The sequence below is a fragment of the Micropterus salmoides genome, unplaced genomic scaffold (genome assembly GCF_014851395.1).
Source record: "Micropterus salmoides isolate LMB-PRFRI ecotype aquatic unplaced genomic scaffold, ASM1485139v1 Ms_hic_scaffold_23, whole genome shotgun sequence".
NCBI lineage: Eukaryota > Metazoa > Chordata > Actinopteri > Centrarchiformes > Centrarchidae > Micropterus > Micropterus salmoides.
This window is the reverse complement of record NW_024041484.1, coordinates 12,754,985-12,774,990: the sequence shown is the minus strand read 5'-3', so window position 1 is coordinate 12,774,990 and position 20,006 is coordinate 12,754,985. Positions and strand designations below refer to the sequence as shown.

At 39.5% G+C, this 20,006-nt stretch overlaps 1 protein-coding gene across 3 annotated transcripts in view; it reads right to left on the bottom strand.

The window, feature by feature from the left end:
* The window catches only part of znf800b (zinc finger protein 800b), a 31,416-nt gene extending 18,115 nt beyond the window's left edge, over nt 1–13,301 (bottom strand). The window contains exon 1 of one of the 3 annotated variants that reach the window (XM_038738749.1): nt 13,148–13,301. The gene's annotated coding sequence lies outside the window, so the exon portion shown is untranslated. Of the gene's footprint in view, nt 1–11,722; nt 11,882–13,147 lie in introns of those variants that run through there. The other 2 variants (XM_038738750.1, XM_038738748.1) reach the window with 2 other exon arrangements.
* Between the last annotated feature and the right edge of the window lie 6,705 nt (nt 13,302–20,006).

Genomic DNA, 20,006 nt, shown 5'->3' with positions numbered 1-20,006 from the left:
TTTCATGTTTGCTTATGGATGGATTTACACCTAATAGCCAGCTGTTACCTGCAACAACAAAACTTCTTCTAAGAACTGTCACGTCCATTACATTTAGATGCAGACAGCCTACATGCTCCATCACTGATATTTAAACATTTAAGGAAAAGAGCATAATGCAAGGGTTAGACATGCCTTCAATCAGGCCCCATATAGACGCCCTTTATACCATCTAAAAAGCAATGTAAATGCTAAAAATAATGTGTTCATTTTCTTAACATAAAAGTGTTACTGTGTATCTGCAGCTTTGCACAGAACCTGAACATGATAGATTGAAAATGTTACCCGGTTTAATTTTGCCAAACATCTTACACATCTGTAAGCCATCACAAAATGGGTGAATGTCCCGGAAAGTTGGTGAGCATGTACATGTACACACTGCCATTCAAAATACAATTGCTTACCGTAGGCACTATTATATTTTGACATCCACAAATGCACCAATCGGATAGATTTTTATTCTAAAAGATAAGTTAATTTAAGCTAGAAGCAAACAATTAGCAACAATGTGTCATACTACATTAAAATGTTTTATCCTAAAACAACAACAATTCTACTTATGTTGCCAAACTGTACACCCACAACACATGCCTGTGCAGACATTTATTGTGACACTGATATTTATGTATAATGCATTAGAAACCACAGAGTAAATAAGACGGCTTTGTGTGTTTACTGGCTGAGTGCACCGCGCAACAAACTGGATCTAAATATAAAACAGAATTTAATATTTTAAGGTCATGGTAATGGTTTCCCACAATGCTAGTTTGGCTGCTTGTCACATTGCTGGTAGGACAATTGAACCCATGTTACCTGCACCATTTTAAATGGACACTATCACATTGCGCGTTTAAAATGATTAGTCTGGACTTCCTAACATAGCTTATGCTAATGGTTATATGTTTTTCCCAGAGACCCTTACAATACTAGAAACACTGTATATATAAACACTGCATATATATGTGGATCTGCATTAAAAAAACATATGGATACACAAAAGTGTTAGGCAGGTGTGGGAAAATGCTGATACATGATGTGCTGTCCAAGCTCTTTTGAGGAAGTACAAAAAAAACGTGCAGTGTTGAGGATTGTAGACCCAGTGGTTGGCCAAATGCACGTACTGCAGTAGATGAAAGACACATCACGCTTAGTTCCCTTCGCAATCGGAAGATGTCCAGCAGTGCCATCAGCTCAGAGCTGTAGAAAACAGTGAAACACTGCAACACCCATCTACTGTCTGGAGAAGTCTGGTAAGAAGTGGCCTTCATGGAAGACATACCTCTGACAAACAAGGCCAAGTGACTCAACTATGCACAGAAACACAATGGTAGCAGACATACATCTCCTTATTTGTGGCATATTACTCTGGTAAATTAGATAGATGGATAGACAGACAGACAGACACATAGTGTCAGGATGAATATTATGACCAGTTTTCATTTGTCTATGTTGTTTCCCCTACTAGGCAATAAATCTGAAATGTAGTCTATGAGCCCCCACTTATTACGGCTATGTAAATGGCTATTGACAAGGGCCTCTAAAAAGCAATTTATTTCATTATAATTATTTATATTACAGCATCAGTGATGAAATAATAGATTTGTTGCTGCCCTCTAGTGGCGGTCTACATTAAAGACTGTTTGGTCCAAGTCACCCACATGCACCCGACACCACACTAGTGCTTAATTGCACTGGTTCAGCATAACATGCTTTAGCTGCATTGTGGCATGCTGAACAACCTCACTGTTTTCTCATTTGTTATCCTTTGTCACACCTACTGGCAACAGAAGTCCAGCATTAGCTATCACCAAGGTTAGCGTACCAGCTGAAAGCTCCAGACTTCAAGATATTGACAGTGGATAAACTTTTAATGCCTCAAGATTCAACAGTGGACTGATTAGATGAGCTGCAAGTGACAGGCACTTAATGCAGTTTGGGGCACAGGAGTCTTAGACTTAATGGAAATTTGAACAAGCAGACAACAAGGGGGGAGAAAGACTACACCTGAGCAACAAACAACTGAGCAGAACATGAAAAAGGAAAAGCATTGATCGAGGATTAAAATCAAGAGCACATCTTTTCTAAACCTGGGGTTGACACACATTAGTTAATTCTGTGATTTTATGCTTAACTATAACAAAATATTAATACCCTATAGATGTAAGGCAAATAATCACCGTGCCTTACATGTAAGTGGAAACTTAGATTCAAAGTTATATCAAAATCTGACAGTAATGGAAACATTGTCCCTGTAAAGCTCATGGTTTAAAAATTGAACTGCAGAGCACAAGCCTGCAGCCACAGTGAAGTTATATGACAATAAAGTGAAATGCATGCTTCATTGATAACAGTCAATGTCAAATCCGCATGCATAAATCCACTTGGGTGTATTTGTAGTTCCACAGAAACTCCAGCAGAGGGAGAGAGAGCTTGTACTTAAAACGTTTTCCTAGTTGAAAAGTTTTGTAGACTGGTGATGTCTCCAAAAATGACACAGAGCAACACACACACACACAAGCTGCTACAGAGGGGTTGCTCCAAAACAGCGTTAATACAAAGGATGTGATTTCACTGCACTATTTCACTAAGGCATGCACACAGATTCAGCTCAGCCCGGTAATTAAAGTAGCCGATGCAAAGAGCAGCAGGTGAGATGATTACATTTTGAAACGACTACTACACAACTTCACTAACTCAATTATCTGCCAGAACAATGTCAACACGAAGCCACTGTGTCACATGGAGAGACAAAGGTCAGATTGCTCTTACGGCCTTGTTATGTGAAATGTAACTTTGCAAGGTAACAGCTGTGTAAATCATGTTATCACACATGTATGTTCCTCAGCAGAGAAGTGTCACTGATTAGGATGAGTTTTTGCATTGAATTAAAAACAAAAAATACAATTCTGCACCTGTGTTTTGTAAGCACCAAATCTGGACCCAATTATTGGTTGCACATATGTTTCAATCAGCATCAATGTCAGTCACTTGTAGCACTTGACATTGCTTAAAACTGAGTTTGGAGATGGCATGGTTCCTACATTTGAATCCAGAGTTTCCTATTTCCCTTTCTTATGACTGGATGACTATGACTGGAGTTCAACATGACAGTTTGACAGGTATCATGGCTGACAGTTATTACTGACAACTGCAAACATCACTTAGTAAAATCATTGTGAATTTGCAATTACATACATAATGCAGTGTCTATTATTGGAACAACAATATTAATTCTTCAGAATCTTTGCAGATATTCAGGAAAGCCTGGTGTAGACATTTTTAAAATACTGGATGGATATAAAAAAAGCACAGACCATAGTGAACCATTTTCCATGGATAAAAGCCATGATTTTCCCAGATTGCAGTCATAAGATCAAACTTGTTTGATACTATTGTGACATAATACGGTCCAAGTCACAAATACAGACAAGAGACCATCAAGCACCACACATTAACAGACTGTAAGTCTTTCTGACTGTAAGGTTATAATCAGACTTTAAACTGTAGTTGTAGTTTGTTACTGAATTTAAAAAAAAAAGGTTCCAGACTTCCAGCCCTGCAACAACTCTCCATTTTCTTTTAAATTCCGGGTGGACACAAACAATCTGCTATTAGTACTGAGGATGAGCAAATTAAGGACTCTGCAATAACAGCAGAGGCTACTTACAGTGATGGAGCTGTTGCTTAAACACAACTGGAGTTGAGCCTCAATTAAAGGGACGTTGGTCTGTACTGGTCCAAAACACATGTGGGTAATGAAAGTTTGTGTCATACTACATTAAAATGTTTTAAATTCTATCCTAAATAAGCTTCAACAGGAATCTGAGATGTAGCACTACCAACACTGTTGGATTAAATTCTGTGTAAAAGGTGAAGACACAGGATGCTACAGGTGGAGTATGATTTGGGGACTTTATTCCTGAACCATTTCCGAGCACAGGTTTAACAGTAATGAAGACACAATTCATTTCAAATAGAGCTATTAGATCAAAATACTTTATAGTCTAGCAAAATTAAGAGCAGGCATAATAATGCATTATGTACCTTTCCATGTTCTATTTATATCAGAGAGAGAGGGAGATTAACACTAGCCATTAACTATAATGGGAAATCAGGACTATGACCGGAAAGTCTGTCTACCCTGCCGACTACTGAAGTCCTATTCCTTTATTTGTTGTTTTTTAAATAAAGTCAGTTTTTGTTGGTATGAGACTTACTTTCAAACTCAAGCGGATTTATCCTTCTCTTACCCCTCTCTTCTCAGAGCAAAGATCTCCTTGGGTAAAGCTGTGTGTAGTTTGCATGCTGGTGGGATTTCCCTTCCAATGTCTACAGACATCTTGCTCTGGTGAAGACTCTACATTGGTCTTAGGTGTTAAGTGTGAGCTTGAGTGAAATTGACTCTCTATGATGTGTTAGTCTGTTAGCACATCATAGAGAGTCATGTGGCCCCTGATGAACTGTTGAGGGTGTTTCCCAGCATTTCACCTAATCCAGGCTGGGATAGTCTAACCTGAACAGGAGTAAGATATGGGAAATTGTATGTATGTATGTATGTATGTATGTATGACACTACAAATGAAAACCTGAGGGAGCTTCTCAGTAAAACAGAACATTTTCAAATTCTAATCCTAAACCATTCTTACTTTTTTCTGTGAGGTTTGTTTGAAGCGCTCCAAGTCAGATTCATCAAACTTAAAAGTCCTGCAGTCAGATATTAGCAGATGAAAAACAAATGTATAGTTTTCATTAGTCATATTAGAGGAACACTTTGCTGTTTAAAATATTTTGTGTAATTAGGAAGTATTAATAGTACAGCTGCCAACAACGCATCATCAGAGCAGCATTATACAGGCATAGGCATTCCTTGCTCACACAAGCTGAAAGACCAATTTCAAAAGATTAATGAAAAAAAATGAACAGATTTTATTCCTTTCTCCTCAGCATACTACTTGATAAACAACTGTTGATTGTCATGACTAACATGAGAGGTGGTCATGTGACAGTCACAAAGATGTTAGCTGAGAGAATATTATAGCCTACAGTAGGTACAGCACCCAAAATTATTATATAAAAGGAGCAGAATATTAATTTTGCATTTATTAAGGCCTTATAATCTTTTCCCCTGTGAAAAAAGGCATACTATCTGTATTTGATCTGTACAACAGGATTGGACCACTTGATTTAAGGTCACAGTAATGGTTTCCCACAATTCTAATTTGGCTTTCAGTGATTTCAGTATGAGAAAATCGGTGAATGCCAGAAATTCTCTTAAATCACTTGTTCATTAAAAGTTACTTCACTACCTTCATTTACATACAATAGCATTTTACTGTATAAGGTAATCAACAGCTTTTTCCTGGAGTCTCATTTCAGTGTGCCATGGCACCAGGAAAGTTGCAAATCCCTAACCAAGACCAACAACAGCCTAATTACTGTTAGTTGAGAAGTGTTTCATAAAAACCTTGACAAGCAGCTGTCTGCCGGTGCTGACCGAGGCTTAAAACCCCCCAGCGTGGACAACCACCTGAGAACACATACAGCACTTTCACTCACTTCTGAAGAGGCTATATGTAGCTACAAAAAGGTTTGAAGACAAAACACATCTAGACATACACACACACACACACACACACACACACACACACGTGCCAAAAATATGCTCACACACTCACACGTGTGACTCTCCCGTTTCCGTGGCAACAGACAGACATGGTTGTGGAGTAGTGACTCCTGTTCTGACTCAGGTAATGAGAGCGAATGTGTCCTGGGCTCAAACTGATTGTTGGCATCCACGGGCCAACCTCCTGATCCACACCTACTGCTTACAACTGGGTGCTTCTAATGTTGATAAGAAAATAAAAAGTTTATTCTATAAACTAAATGCAAAATATGCCCAAGTCTTCTGAGGACCATCATATCCTGCTCTAAAAGTAAACTCACTTAAGGTGTAAAATATTTCAAAAGCAGAGCTCAGTAGTGTTCTGACCCTTGACTTCAAGAAACAACACATCCACACAACAACTAAAAAGGAAAAATTGAATTGTCCTGGTTCTCCTATGAAAAATGTGGAAATGGGAGAAACAAAGTGATTCCTTGCTCTACACAAGCTGAAAGACCAATTTCAAAAGATTAATGAAAAAACAAACAGATTTTATTCCTTCCTCCTCAGTATACTACTTGATAAACAACTGTTGATCAGGGTAACACCGGTAAAATGGCTAATATTGCATAAACACATGAATAATATGAGCCTCGTAATGAATGCGTGATGTGTGACCAACATGTATTTGAGACTGACAAACAAATCACTTCTGCATAAAACTCCAAACACAAGTCATTATCTTCTCCTCTGCTACACAATTATTACCCTGCACACATCCCCCGACTACCTGGAAAGTGAAGTTTCATGACTCACTCTTATCAGTAGCCATTTCACTAAACCTACTGTATAATTTCTAAATGTAAATTGTTTGATGGACCAGACACATTTAAATGTTGTCACACACTAACCATTCTCAGCTAAAATTCTGCATCCTTCGTGCTTAATATTTTACAAATACACATGATGATATCTTCTCCAATGTTACATCCGTTATAAGCACATATGTTTAAATTTCATCTCCAGTAATATTCTATAGTGAATTTTGTTTGTGCCAGCCAGAAATCAATTTATCAGAGCACTTTCCTTTTGGGAAAATCTTTCAGTTTAGGAGACAAATCCTCATTTGCCCTTCCAGAGGCAACAACTGAAGTACATCCATGTCACTTTCCTTTCTGTGAAGCCTATAAAGACATTTCATCATGTACATGTATAGATGTGTTTCAATGTGGGTGTGGTTCTAGAGCCAATAGATGTGTGCCTGCAAGCACCACTGCCTTCTCAGTTATTTCCGATGGCTGTGTGGAGGCGGTCTGACAGGACTTCCTCCTAATGGAGGGACTCCATACTCACTGACATGATGCTGACTGCTGGCAGACACACCAGTGATGCCATGTGACCACAAGATGGGATGGGAACAATGATGTGGCCTATTGACAGAGGTCCCTTGCTAAAAAGTATACCTTTCCTCTGGGCATTTTCTACACACAGTATTACTGAATGACAGAGTTCATGTTCTATCGGTCTGACCTTTTGTTGTTGACAATTCGGGAAATTAAGCCAATTGTCCTGTCGTCATCTTTTCATTGTTGGCATATGAAGTCACACTTGACAAACATATGATTGCCTGGTCTTACTGCCGGTGACTCTAATATCCGATATGACCACATTCATGGACAGACATTTCACATACAAACACCCACGCGTTAGTCTGAAGTGTGGAAATATCATGCAACTGTATTAGAAAAACTCCCAAATATAAATCACTGTGGTGACAAATCATTCTCTGCACATTTTGCAAACCTTTGCAAATAGTGAACTACCTGAGGGGTTCATATACATACCCAGATTACCCCAATTGTTTTTAGAAATGCCACTAGTTCACTTTCTACCCAGATTTCATTGCTCAACAAAGTTTACTAGACTGCAACATATGTTGTTTTAAGGTCTGCAATAAGGGCCACTTATTTTTCTGTGATAACTTTCATCACCCAATAAAGCATGATCACACTTGGTGGCAGGACAGCAGGTACTAAAAAGTCAGATTTGACTAAATTTGCTACTGCTATCTTCAAAACTAGACATAAAAGAAACTCTGCACAGTACAGTGTATAGTCTTGATTCAAAGCAGGCTCACAGCACATGAGCAACGTAAAGAGATGCAGCAGCAGAGTGTGAAAAAGGAATACAGACACATATTTAAATAAATATAGCCATGGGAGATGCATAATGGGCATTTTCAGGCCAGGTGTGGATCTGCAGCCTATTATCTTTTAAATCAAGCCTCTAAAATCACATGTAAATGTAGAATTAAGATCTGTATAATGATGATGTCAACATGAAACAGCAAAGAAAAAAGGCCCATCCAAAAAAACATTTTTCAACTGAGAATTCCACTCCATAATAAGGGAACACTGTAATGATAATAATAACTGAACAGACTACTGAACTGATCTTCTCCAAGTAGTCTGAGTATTTCTATCACAATGGGCAGAAAGTAGGCCTTTGTTGACAGGCCGAGCTGTGCTGGAAGCTCAGTGTTCACCTTCACCACTGACACAGTAACAACTGTTTAGGTTAGGCTGGGCCACTTACTAACTGGTTTGTGGACTCTTCCTGTCTTGCAGGTAACAAGACTGACTAACAGCCTTACTGGATAACTGCTGTAGTTGACTTATTTGTTTGGCTGACAATGACTTTCTGGTTGTGTGATTGAATTGATATCTTAATGTCTGTCTCTTTGTTTGCCTTACTGATGAATGACTGGCAGGTTAATGGGTTTGTTGACTGAGTTAACTTTCACATTGGTTTGATGAGCTGACTCAGTGACTAAGCCCAGAACTACATCATTACACTGACTGAATCATACAGTGACATCATTAAACTGTTGCAGTCAGCAGCCACTCTGGTAAAAACCATTGATATCTGAGAATCTTTATCGGGGAGGAGAGCCAAGCAGTATTGGCTGTTGTTCCATGGAGAGACTAATCTCAGGTTGCTATAACCCCAAGTCTCATGAGATGATGGGAGGCCAGCTGAGGCAGTCAAAAGACTTGCAAATGGGATGAATGCAAACAATATTGTATATATGGAGCAACAAATATAGTCTTTAAAAAACGCAGGGCCATTCTATCAACTTCAGGCCAATCTTTCTTTCTTTCCATTTGATTTTAGTTCCTTATAACCCACTTTGTTACCTATACTCTTGTCCTAGTTAGCCGTTCATATTCCTCCTCAAGGTTAGACTGCCCATCTCTATTGTGCCAGAGTTACACATGTACTGCATTGTAGCTTTTAGAGGGGGTGGTGGTAATGGGCCTGATCTGAACTGATTAATTAACATCACAATGCATGAACAGTAGAACCGTCGCTACTTCTTCTTTTTTTTTTTTACTACTACTCCTCGCTACTTCTGAAGACTTCATCTGAGCCAGGTTCTCTGTCAATATGCAATGCAAAATGCAGCCACATGCAGCTTCAAAGTTGCACCAATGACCCTTGTATGGAACTTCTCAATTCTTTGATTGGGTTTTAACAGCACCTATAACAATACTTGATACACTACCTGACTAGCTAGCCTTTTAGCCACAGGAGGTGGAAACTGTCATAAATAAAACCCATAAAGTACATGCAAACATATAGCTTAAGCCTAGTCACACAAGACATCTTTAGGCAAGATTAGACTGTGTCCAAGTCAATTACACAGCACAAATCAAAATGATATATATATTTGGACAATTTTAACAGTATTTATTGCAATATTCCCATAATGCTGTAGTTTAACATATTCACTGCCATTAAATTTTTACTACAGGCTACATTATATCATCAGAATAAGTGGTATGGTACCAGTGTGTTACCAATCAACTAGTGTAATTGATCAAATAGTCTATAAATTACATCTTCCCTAAACAATATAAACCTGTAAATTATTTCCATGTCGACAGAATCTGCACTTCCTAGTTTGAGAATTTCAGGACTTTCTGCCTCGTGAGTAAGTTCTCCTGGTGGGTGAAGCCATGCGCAGTGCCCAAAAGCGCAACAGCAACAAATAAAACGTTCCTGGATAAAAACGCCCTGCTTATCTCCATACAAGAAACGCGTGGCGCGCTATGGATGCAACAAAAACGACTGTACACTGTATCCAGTGTCCGAATCATAATCCAACCATATTCTCTGCGCTGTTTATAAAGGTTTTACGGTCATATCATCACGATCCAGAGGAAAGACATTTATCCACACATGAGCGACTCCACAATAGCCACATGCACCGAGCACCATGAGGGAAGGACCGGACGGATATACTCCTCTCCGGCGGGCCTGTCGAGCCCTAAAGCAGGTTTAACCAGTGTGTGTAGGCTACGAGTCCACTTACGCATCCCAGGCAGGGCGAAGGAAACCTAACCATCCCGAATAAACTGCGCGATCTTCCGTGTTGATACAGACTCCCAAGTCGGTGCACTACTGAAGAGTGGAAGCGCACGGCGATTGTTGCCGCCCGGGTCCGCGTCTATTGGTTCCCTTTCAGCTGGGGCAGCGTCAGCACACACACACACAGTCTCCATTTGCAACTCCATCGCCCCCCATGGGCGTGCGAGGCCGCGGGCTGTGACGCAAATGGCACTGGGTGATTTGCAAATGACATATCTTCCTCAATCAGTGTCGTCGCCGCAGGGACTGGTCCAATTCACCAGATATTACACACAGAAATATCCACCCGATGGTGTGTGACGAGTAAATACAGGCGGATGAGCAGTTCGCTCTACGGGGATGCGGTTGCATAACTCAGGAAACTTAATCAAAATGTGCACAGAACGAATGATGTGCAGTCTCCATGGCTGATGTTTTGGCGTTCTTTCGAGTTGATCGTGATGGCCTGTATCATAACACTCAGCACGCGATCAGTGCTCGACTTTTGGCCACAGGAGGAACCAAGCAGAGCGTATACTCAGGGAACCGAGTGGCCTCGCTATGGTGGATGTGTGGTGGCCAGTGCTAGGACGCATGCACGTAGCTGACGGGGAACGACAGGACAGCCGGAGTGGGACTTAGGACCGCATTCACAGGCCATAAAGGGCCCGCATGAATACTATTGTGTTTCTTTTATCCTAGAGTCCCCAACTATTTACAAAAGGTTGGCCAACACACACAAAAAATATCGCGGCGAAATGGTGGCGGCGGTTACAGCAGCTGCCACTGTGCTCTGCGCAAAGCAGCAGCACAATCATTGCGCAGCGCCGGACTTCCCCAGTTTTGTGCAAACTATGTGATTCGTCCAAAAGACTTTTATTTTTATCTCGTTCAGGCTGTCCTCGTCTGGCAAGCAGCGAACCAGAGCGCAGAACAGTCGCCGTTCTCATGGCACGATTTGCATCGCCCCCATTATCCCCCGAAAATCTCTTTTTACACGGTTATATTGTCAGCCTAAAACGCCACTATTTTGAGCAACAAAGGGGCAGCTTGACTTGATCAAAGGAAAAGCCAAATACAAAATGCACCTTTCAAGCCGTAAAAGAGAGGCCCCTCGTAACGATTGCAGCATGGCAGGGGAGTGCGGCGTAAAAACGAGCAAACCCGAATAAAATACACACAAAGACAAGGTGCAGTACTCCCATAAATACGTCCATCACCACTCGGGTAATATCATTAAACCATCCTTGGTCATTCGGATTCGCCTAGAGCCAGGGAGGATGGCATTATTATGAAAGTAAAACGCTGCGTTTTGCGGCTCCGTGCCACCTTTCCCAAGAAGCAGCTTGGCGCACAGGACCGGTGACCCTTCCATCTTTGCGCGTCCTTCTACCGAGCGAAATCACGAACTATCTCATGTTTTGGCGATTCACTTTTGAATAAAACACACAGTAGTAGGCGAATTCGTCTTTAAGGAGGTAAACGCTGTATGTAAAGGCTGCTACAACTCTCTGAAACTATTCCTCTCCCCACCGCGTCCAGGCAGAAACAAGAGGGCGATGACGCCATTTTCTGCAAAAACAACCATGCTCGGGAAGCCAAAGCGAAGGAGGTTTAACCCGCTCCGCAGCACTCTACTCCCGCTGAAACGTACTAAAAACAAATCCCTACCTTGTATTTGTTGGATAGGTGGTAGAATAGTGTATTTGAAGAGGTAAAACTGCGCGGTCGTGGCTACTTCGAGTCCGGAGATTGTTTATTTCGCCTCCCAGCGTCCCCGGCTCACTCTGAACAAGTTCGTCTGCGAGCCGCTGTCTTTGTGCACCCAGAGGAGCCTCTCAGCATTTAACCAGTCTCTGCGCAAAGGTGCACCCTCTACGTCCAATTTCAGCTGGAAATGCCGGCACTTTAGGGCGACACTGTGAAAAAAGGAAGGATCTGACCTCTTTCAATTAAGAAAAGTTTTGTAATTTTCCAGCTTTTAACCAAAGGCCACGGATGTAGTGCAGATTTATCTCCCAAAACGCGCAACATTTTGAGGACACAGAGCTCTCCACACCAGTCCACGACGCAAACGCAAAATAAAACAGGGTTGGATGCAACTCCCAAAACTTACGACTTATATTCAAATAATTAATGAATTCAAAATGCTTTATAGGTTATTACCAATTACAATAAAACACTTGCTCATTCGCCAGAGTACATTTACAAGACTCAACTAAAAGTGATGTTCAAAAATATGTGACCAAATATACACACACATATATATATATATATATATATATATATATGTGTGTGTGTGTGTGTGTGTGTATGTGTGTGTGAGGATTCACAAAGTGACACATTTGACCATGTACCTAAGTTACATTTAGTAAAACCTTCCCCCGAGATATAACAACTTCCTACACTACTCAAATGAGTAAAGACTGCTAATGAACAATCCTTCATTTGGTCCCACTAAAGCTCCCTAGTATCCCTTAACAAAATGTTGGACAGCTAACGTTACTAAAGATAACACTGAAAAACACACTTAAATGTGTTCTATTGTTTGCCAAGAGAATATATTGATAAATAAGTGAATTCTACTAAACTAACTTAATTGCCTAAGTTAATTTACTGGCTAGCCATTCTGCTAATGTAAAGTGTAACGTTAACTTAATTTCGCAGTATCATAACTAAGTTAACGTTAGTGTTAGCTAAGTAATGTCTGTCAAATAACTGTTTAGCCTCAATTAATTCCCACTTACATTAACTTTCCTACGCTTAACTTTCTTATAACCAACACGGGAAATTAAACCATTAAGAAGGCCAATGTTGTTGTGATATTCTACTTTAATTAAATGACGTGTGGGATAAATTCAACTTTTTGTCACTTCTCACCAAAGCTAGCTAACGTTAGCTTAACTGCAAGAGCTCAGCAACAGCTAAACATAATACAGCTAACTTAGATTAGCGTTCATTATTATAATGAGAGGTGTAGCTGCAGTTCAGCTATTTAATTATATATTTTCTAAAAAACAAATACCTACAGTAATGGTCTACACAAAGCTGTTTTTAAGGAAATGTAACTTAACATAATGCTAAAATTGCAAATACCTTGTTTCCAGATCGTTGAGCAGAAACCCCTTTGTTTAGGCAATAAGTTCATATCAGCTGAAAGTAAATAAATGCAATTTCAATGTCAAAGAGATGCACACTTTTGACCGCATAACAATATAGCTGAACACATGAATTCACCCTCTCAAGTACACAGGCTCCAGAGCAACCAAGATAATAAGCTAAAGTTAGGTAGCTAATGAATTAAGTGTGTTCTGTGTTTAATGGGAAATGATCAACTTGCTTAAAGCTAATTAGGGGCAGCTGGGTCAAACATTGTACATCAAAGGTGATGGTATGGTGCAGGTGTGGGATGGTGGTGATGGAGAGGAGGATGAGGGGGTATGAGCATACAGGGTACAGGTCATTTGACAGGGAGGTTATAAGTGGTTTATGTTCAGATGATTTGGGAATAGTTACACAGAAAAGGGGATCTGCAGTAAGAGAGTATGACAGGGAAAAATGTGCAGTCTAGCTTAAATGCTGTGGTGAAATAATATAGCTTATAAATCTTTATTAGAGCATTAGTGCAATGTGTGTTAACACCCTTTTATAGAAACAATGGGTCATTTTCATGAGTGTAAAAAAGGCATCTCATGGATGACTGTTCAGATAATTACTGTAAGTGAAATAAGTTGTTACACAAATACTAAACATTTACTACATATCAGGGTATTGAACAGTGATTCAACAGTATAATATTGTAGTTTGAATAATTTTACAGTTATATTACTTGAACAAAAGCAATATGGTCTAGTTATGTAATATAAGGGGCTCACTCTGTAGTATAGTTTGTAGTAAGAAAAAAAAGTTGGTTAACGTTTGGAGTATTTACACTTGGCTTCTACTCTGGAAGCAGTAACTTAATATTTCTGTCCAATCTGAAAGTATAGTATTAGACCTACAATATAATAGAAGTTGTAAAAGAAATAGTGTTATGTAGGCTTAGGCTACTACTACTAACTAGTTGTTAGTTGCGTTTTTCTTCTTAAGTATCTTAAGTGTTATTACCTTTTTGTCATACTTCTATAGTATGCTATGGTATTTGTTTTGGTAACTTGAGGATACTGGCTTATCAATAGTGATTCAGGACAGTAGGATGTCCTCAGCTGTTGGCAAGGCCATCAACAGGATGGAAGGCAAGATACTGTCAAACCCCAACTCATATTAAGAAAAAAAATAGGTGTATCAGCTATGTGGCTTAAAAATGTTAAAACAGATATCCCCATTAAACTGTAACACTGTAGTTAGAGACTGCATTAGAGTTTAGTTAAGAAAAGTGTCCCACTTGAACGTAAACTGCTATCCTACTTTACCCATAACAGGATGACGTTTTGATCTTGAGCTAATGATAAAATAATATTTCATGTAGCCACGAGGTCAGGCGGTATTTGAGAGATATCACATGTGTAAACTAATATAAAAATCCTCCCTACCTATACACCCTACCAAATCAAATCAAATCAAATAAAACACTCAGCTCATTGAATGCAAAATGGGTAAAAAGTGTGGTCATTGGGGGGAATTTGAGAACTTCTAAAAGAGTTATAATCCCTGCCAGCTCCTTCCTTTAGGCTCACGAGAGCTCTCAACAAAAGGTGCCCACCACTATCGCCTATACACAATTAACTAAAGCACCAGCATTATTCCATTATCATAAGAATGCTGTTTGCAATGGGGGGAGAAACTCCTCGGCATTCATGGACGTCGCCGAATGGAGCCGAGAGCTTTTATCTTCTCAATTACATGCAGGCTGCTTTACTCACACCACCTAGTGACATGTTTGGACACTTTCTGTGCATGACAAATAATTAGTTTGCGCTGGTAATTTCAATAGCCTGTTTATAATTACAGCATTGGCTACAAGTGGGCCTTGTTTGGAGGGACTTCGGAAGATGCTGGAGATTGGGGGTACAACTTCATTTTCCAGTGACATCCACTTGGTAAAAGACAAACAAGATGAACAGATTAGACTGATCAAATATTTTGTTTTCCCCTATTAGGCGTTCTAATAGGAGCAAATATTATGATTGACAAATGTGTACAGATTATGAAAATCCCCAAACAATCAGTGTAATCAGATTTGTGCTCAACTTTCTTTCCATTTGTGAAAAATTAAAGTCTATTTTCATTATATTTACGTCCTTGAATATATTAGTATCTGACACCCTTGGAGGTGGCATTGGTAGCTGCTGTGATTATGAATTCAGCAGACGACCTGTGCAGTAACTGTTCATCCCAGCAGGAGTATCTGCATAAATGAAGACTAAATAAGAGCAATTCCTCACTTTAAGGTTAACATCATTTGTTCTGCATTGCATTTCTTCCTGAATGCTTTTGATCTCATATGTGGCTGATTTGGGGTCGTGTTAGAGGGAACTGACCACAAGGTGTCAATGTTGTTGGGAATGTGTTTTTCTGTCATTTCAGTCCATTAATGTAAAAAGCACAGAGGAAAGCAGTGGGTAGCAAATGCCTGCTGGATGTCATGCTCAAATAAATCTAATTGGATGTAGCAATTTGTCTGGAGAGCGGTAATAGATGGCAGTAGAGCCAGCTGTACATGTAACTACAGCCACTGCTTCAGTGCTGTTTAATATGTTTGCTAAAGTGGTTTTCACACAGGCCTCAGAATTTCAAACTTTCCACGTACACAGCCTCTTTAAAAACATCCTAAAACTGCCCAACCTAATAGTTAACAGTATATAATACACACAGTATATTTTATGCCAAATCTGTCCTCTCAAAAGACAAAAAGATGTTTGGAAATAGTGTAGGCATAACAGTGATCATGAAAAAATAATGCAGCAGCACCATTTATTGAAAAACTCTCAAACTGCCAGCCGCCCTCAGTGGGGCTACGCATCAAGGCACCAACCATAACCGTACAGTGTTGTGAGTCAGGGCCACAGTTTTTTTGCTTTTATGTTTTCATGTGTAATCTAACTTTTCTTCCCTCCCTGCCAAGTGAGATTTTGCTTCTTCCTGACCTCTGTCACATGCTGTCTCCTTTTCTTAGATAAGAGAATTACCATGAAAAGGGCCAAATGGGTGCTTAAGCTCGCTTGAACTAAAGGACCTTAAGTACAATTTGACTTGCTGTTACTGTAATATCAATAAAAAGGCTTAGTTTGCAGCCTACTATTGACATTTTCCACATAATCCCCAAGCTAACCTCTCATAAGCCTGGAGAAAAACATCAACATTCGAGTTAATGAGACCTTTATCATTACATCCATATTTTAGGCCTCTTCCAAGAAGTTTACTGATTTATGAGGATAACTCTTTGAATAAAACCTGAGGATTAGATAAGTTTTGACCACTAGCTTATGGCTGCTAATGTTAGCGAGGGAAAGTAAACTTAAGGTAGATGCTGTTAAATCAATATTAAATGAGCCAGTTCGCTGACTTTTTGACTCCTCTATATTTGTGGTAATGTTACACAACATTTTAAAGTAGGGTGGTGATGGTGCAATGGATAAGACACATGCCTTTGGTGTGAAAGACCCAGGTTCAATTCCCCACTGTGACCTATCTACTAATGTGTCCCTGAGCAAGACACTTAACCCCTAGTTGCTCCAGAGGCATGCGACCTCTGACATGTATAGCAATTGTAAGTTGCTTTGGATAAAAGCGACCGCTAAACGAATAAATGTAACGTTAACGTCATCCCATGTTTCCTTGTATGGATGCTGTTCAGCAAAATTTTTATAGTCTTGCTTTAAGGTTTATTACAGATATTATACAACTAAAATGGGGCAATGTAAGAACAGTATTTCTTTTTGTTGTTAGCTGCGATCTCTCTGCGGTCACAGTTTCTTTTTTTGGTGTTTTCCACTCTGAGGGTCTACAGTCACATCTGACTCAGACATGAGGACAAACTAGATGTTCTCCGCAACAGTGGCAAGAAGGACTTGCAAGGGCAAGACAATTATCAGTGCTCACTGCAGGCAAAATGTTGGAAAAAAGATCTAAGAAAATGTTATATGGTGTTATGGAATCTGGGTTTTTGCATGCCCAGATATAGTCATGTTACTAGAATACAAATATAATGAACAAAATTATAAATGCAACACTTTTGTTTTTCCCCCATTCATCATGGGCTAAACTCAAAGATCTAAGACTTTCTCTATGCACACAAAAGGCCTATTGAGCATGTTTGGGATGCTCTGGATCGGCATATACGACAGCGTGTTCCAGGTCCTGCCAATATCCAGCAACTTCACACAGCCACTGAAGAGGAGTGGACCAACATTCCACAATCACCAACCTGATCAACTCTTTGCGAAGGAGATGTGTTGCACTGATTGAGGCAAATGGTGGTCACACCAGATACTGACTGGTTTCTGGACCCCCCCAATACAGTGAAACTGCACATTTTCGAGTGGCCTTTTATTGTAGCCAGCCTAAGACCCACCTGTGCAATACCCATGCTGTCTGATCTGCATCTTGATATGCCATACCTGTTAGGTGGATGGATTATCTCAGCAAAGGAGAAGTGCTCATTAACACAGATTGACAGATTTTTTAACTATATTCAAGAGGAATAGGCCTTTTGTGTACATGGAGAAGGTCTTAGATCTTTGAGTTCAGCTCATGATGAATGGGGGCAAAAACAAAAGTGTTGCGTTTATAATTTTGTTCACTGTATGTATATGGTTTAGTGTGCAATAAATGATCCTGATGATACAGACTAGATGGACAAGACATGGCTAACACCTTTTAAATTAAAATGGCTAAGTAGCTGAATCCAGGTACAAGCTGTGCTCCCTTTCTCAATCAATGAAATGGGCATTAAACATAATAATAGACAGAAAAGCCGGTTAATAAGGCTCTACTAGCCTTGTAAATTTGGGTGAAACCATTTTCCTGCTAAATCCTTTGTGAGTTACAATTCATATCAACATTTATGTAATCAGGAAAATTATCAAAGCCAGCCTCTGTTTCAAGGTTGATGTTAAATGTTATTGATTTTTCCCATTTGTCAATATGTTAGGAATGACGTGTGAGCCCTACCACACGACACACACTGGGTTTGATCTAGAAACGAAGCAGCAAAATAAACAATATAAGTGAACTGTATACCAAACTGATTTTGCGCATTGGCAGGGCATTCTTTACCACATTGCTTGCTGAAGATGAGCAGAAGGAATATGACGCTCACTGTTAGTATCATTACAAAAATGCATTATTTACATTTTCCTGATCTCTTTTCATGAAGCTTCACAGGTAAGGAAAAGTTCAACAAATCACAGGAGAGAGAGACAGAGAGAGATTGAATGCTCAGCGCTGAGCAGATATCGGACAGCGTCTTTTATCAGAGTGGGGATCTTGCCACTATAAACAATAACATACAACCAGCGCTTTAAAGTGAGAAGGGCAGTAAAATGTCTGACTTAATGTTTTATCATGGTTTCCCATTTCATTTTTTTCTTACAGTACAACAGATGGACATTATCAAAGAGGATTTTGTCTGTGCGGACGTTGCAGCATTAATGAAAGAGTTTGACCACCAAAGGGAAATAATCAGTCTTCAACAAAACGCTCCAAGATGTAGACTGTGTACCAAGACAGGGGGACTGAGCCATGTTAAAAGACTGTATTTCTAACTAATAAGCAGTGTTTTAATGGTTGATAAAGGGTGGAATAAAGAATCAGCTTAGCTCCTACTACCAGAACCAAGAGGGACTCCCAAAGATCTTACGCACTTAATTAGGTGCTCCACAAAATTTGTTTTTCATTTCATTTCCTTGCCAACAGAAGTATTTTGCCCCAGGAGCTATACTGTGAAGAGAGAACACACTGTGCTTTTGTGTTATCAGCCTTTAGAGCTGGACCTTAACCTGACAAGTCATCCTGCTACAGAGAAGAAGCTTCAGTCACAATCCAAGATCCTCGTTCTAAATTTAGTATTAAGAAAAATCTGGTTAGATTACACCGAAACATAAGTTAATAACATGTTATGTTTTAATTCAATACCACGTACACTTTGAAAGAGTCTAAATGGTGCTGCAAGTCACTTTAATTTACGTGATTTATGTTTTATCATAACAAGTGACGGATCATAAAAGAAAAATATAAAAGACTAAATGTTGGCTGTATGTAGGCACCACAATGCTTTGGACTAAATGCTAATGTCAGCATGCTAACATTCTTATGTTTAGCATGTTAGTCAACTAACATTGGCTACTTAACACAAAATACAGCGGAGGCTTATGGGAATGCCATTAGATTTAAAGGTTTAAGGCCAGTTAAGACAGTATTGGACAAATTTTAAATTTTCTCATATGATCTTGCTACATGAAAATCAAGGGACCACCAAAGTTATTAGAATCGATCCTCTTTGGGGACCATTAAAATATGTAAAATGTTTTGGATCCATGTAATGGTTGGAAAACATTTCACGAAAAGCTAAAAATTTCCACCTGCTGGTGGCACTACATTAAAAAGAAAGGAGATCGCCACCGTTGGACTAATCCCTTTCATCAAACCGTATCTACGGATCCAAATAGTGGATCAGCATCACCATCACTGGAGCCAGGATGCTAGGAAAAAATCCTGAAAACAAAAGTTTGAAAAAGTATTTCTAGATTTCAGCACAGTTCAGGGTTTTCAATGTTGAAAATGGCAATTACAGACGTATCTGATAAAATGTAAGCACAAAATATATAATTTAAGTTCCTTCATGAAACACAGACACTTTTTTGCTCTTGTCCAGCAATACAAAATCATGTGAAAACATTGAACGGGTAGTTGCAATAATGACAAGAATATATGCAAACCAAACAAACATCCATCATCAGTGGGACTTTGCCTTCCATTTCACATGCTGCATCTTTGATTTACAAATAACACAACA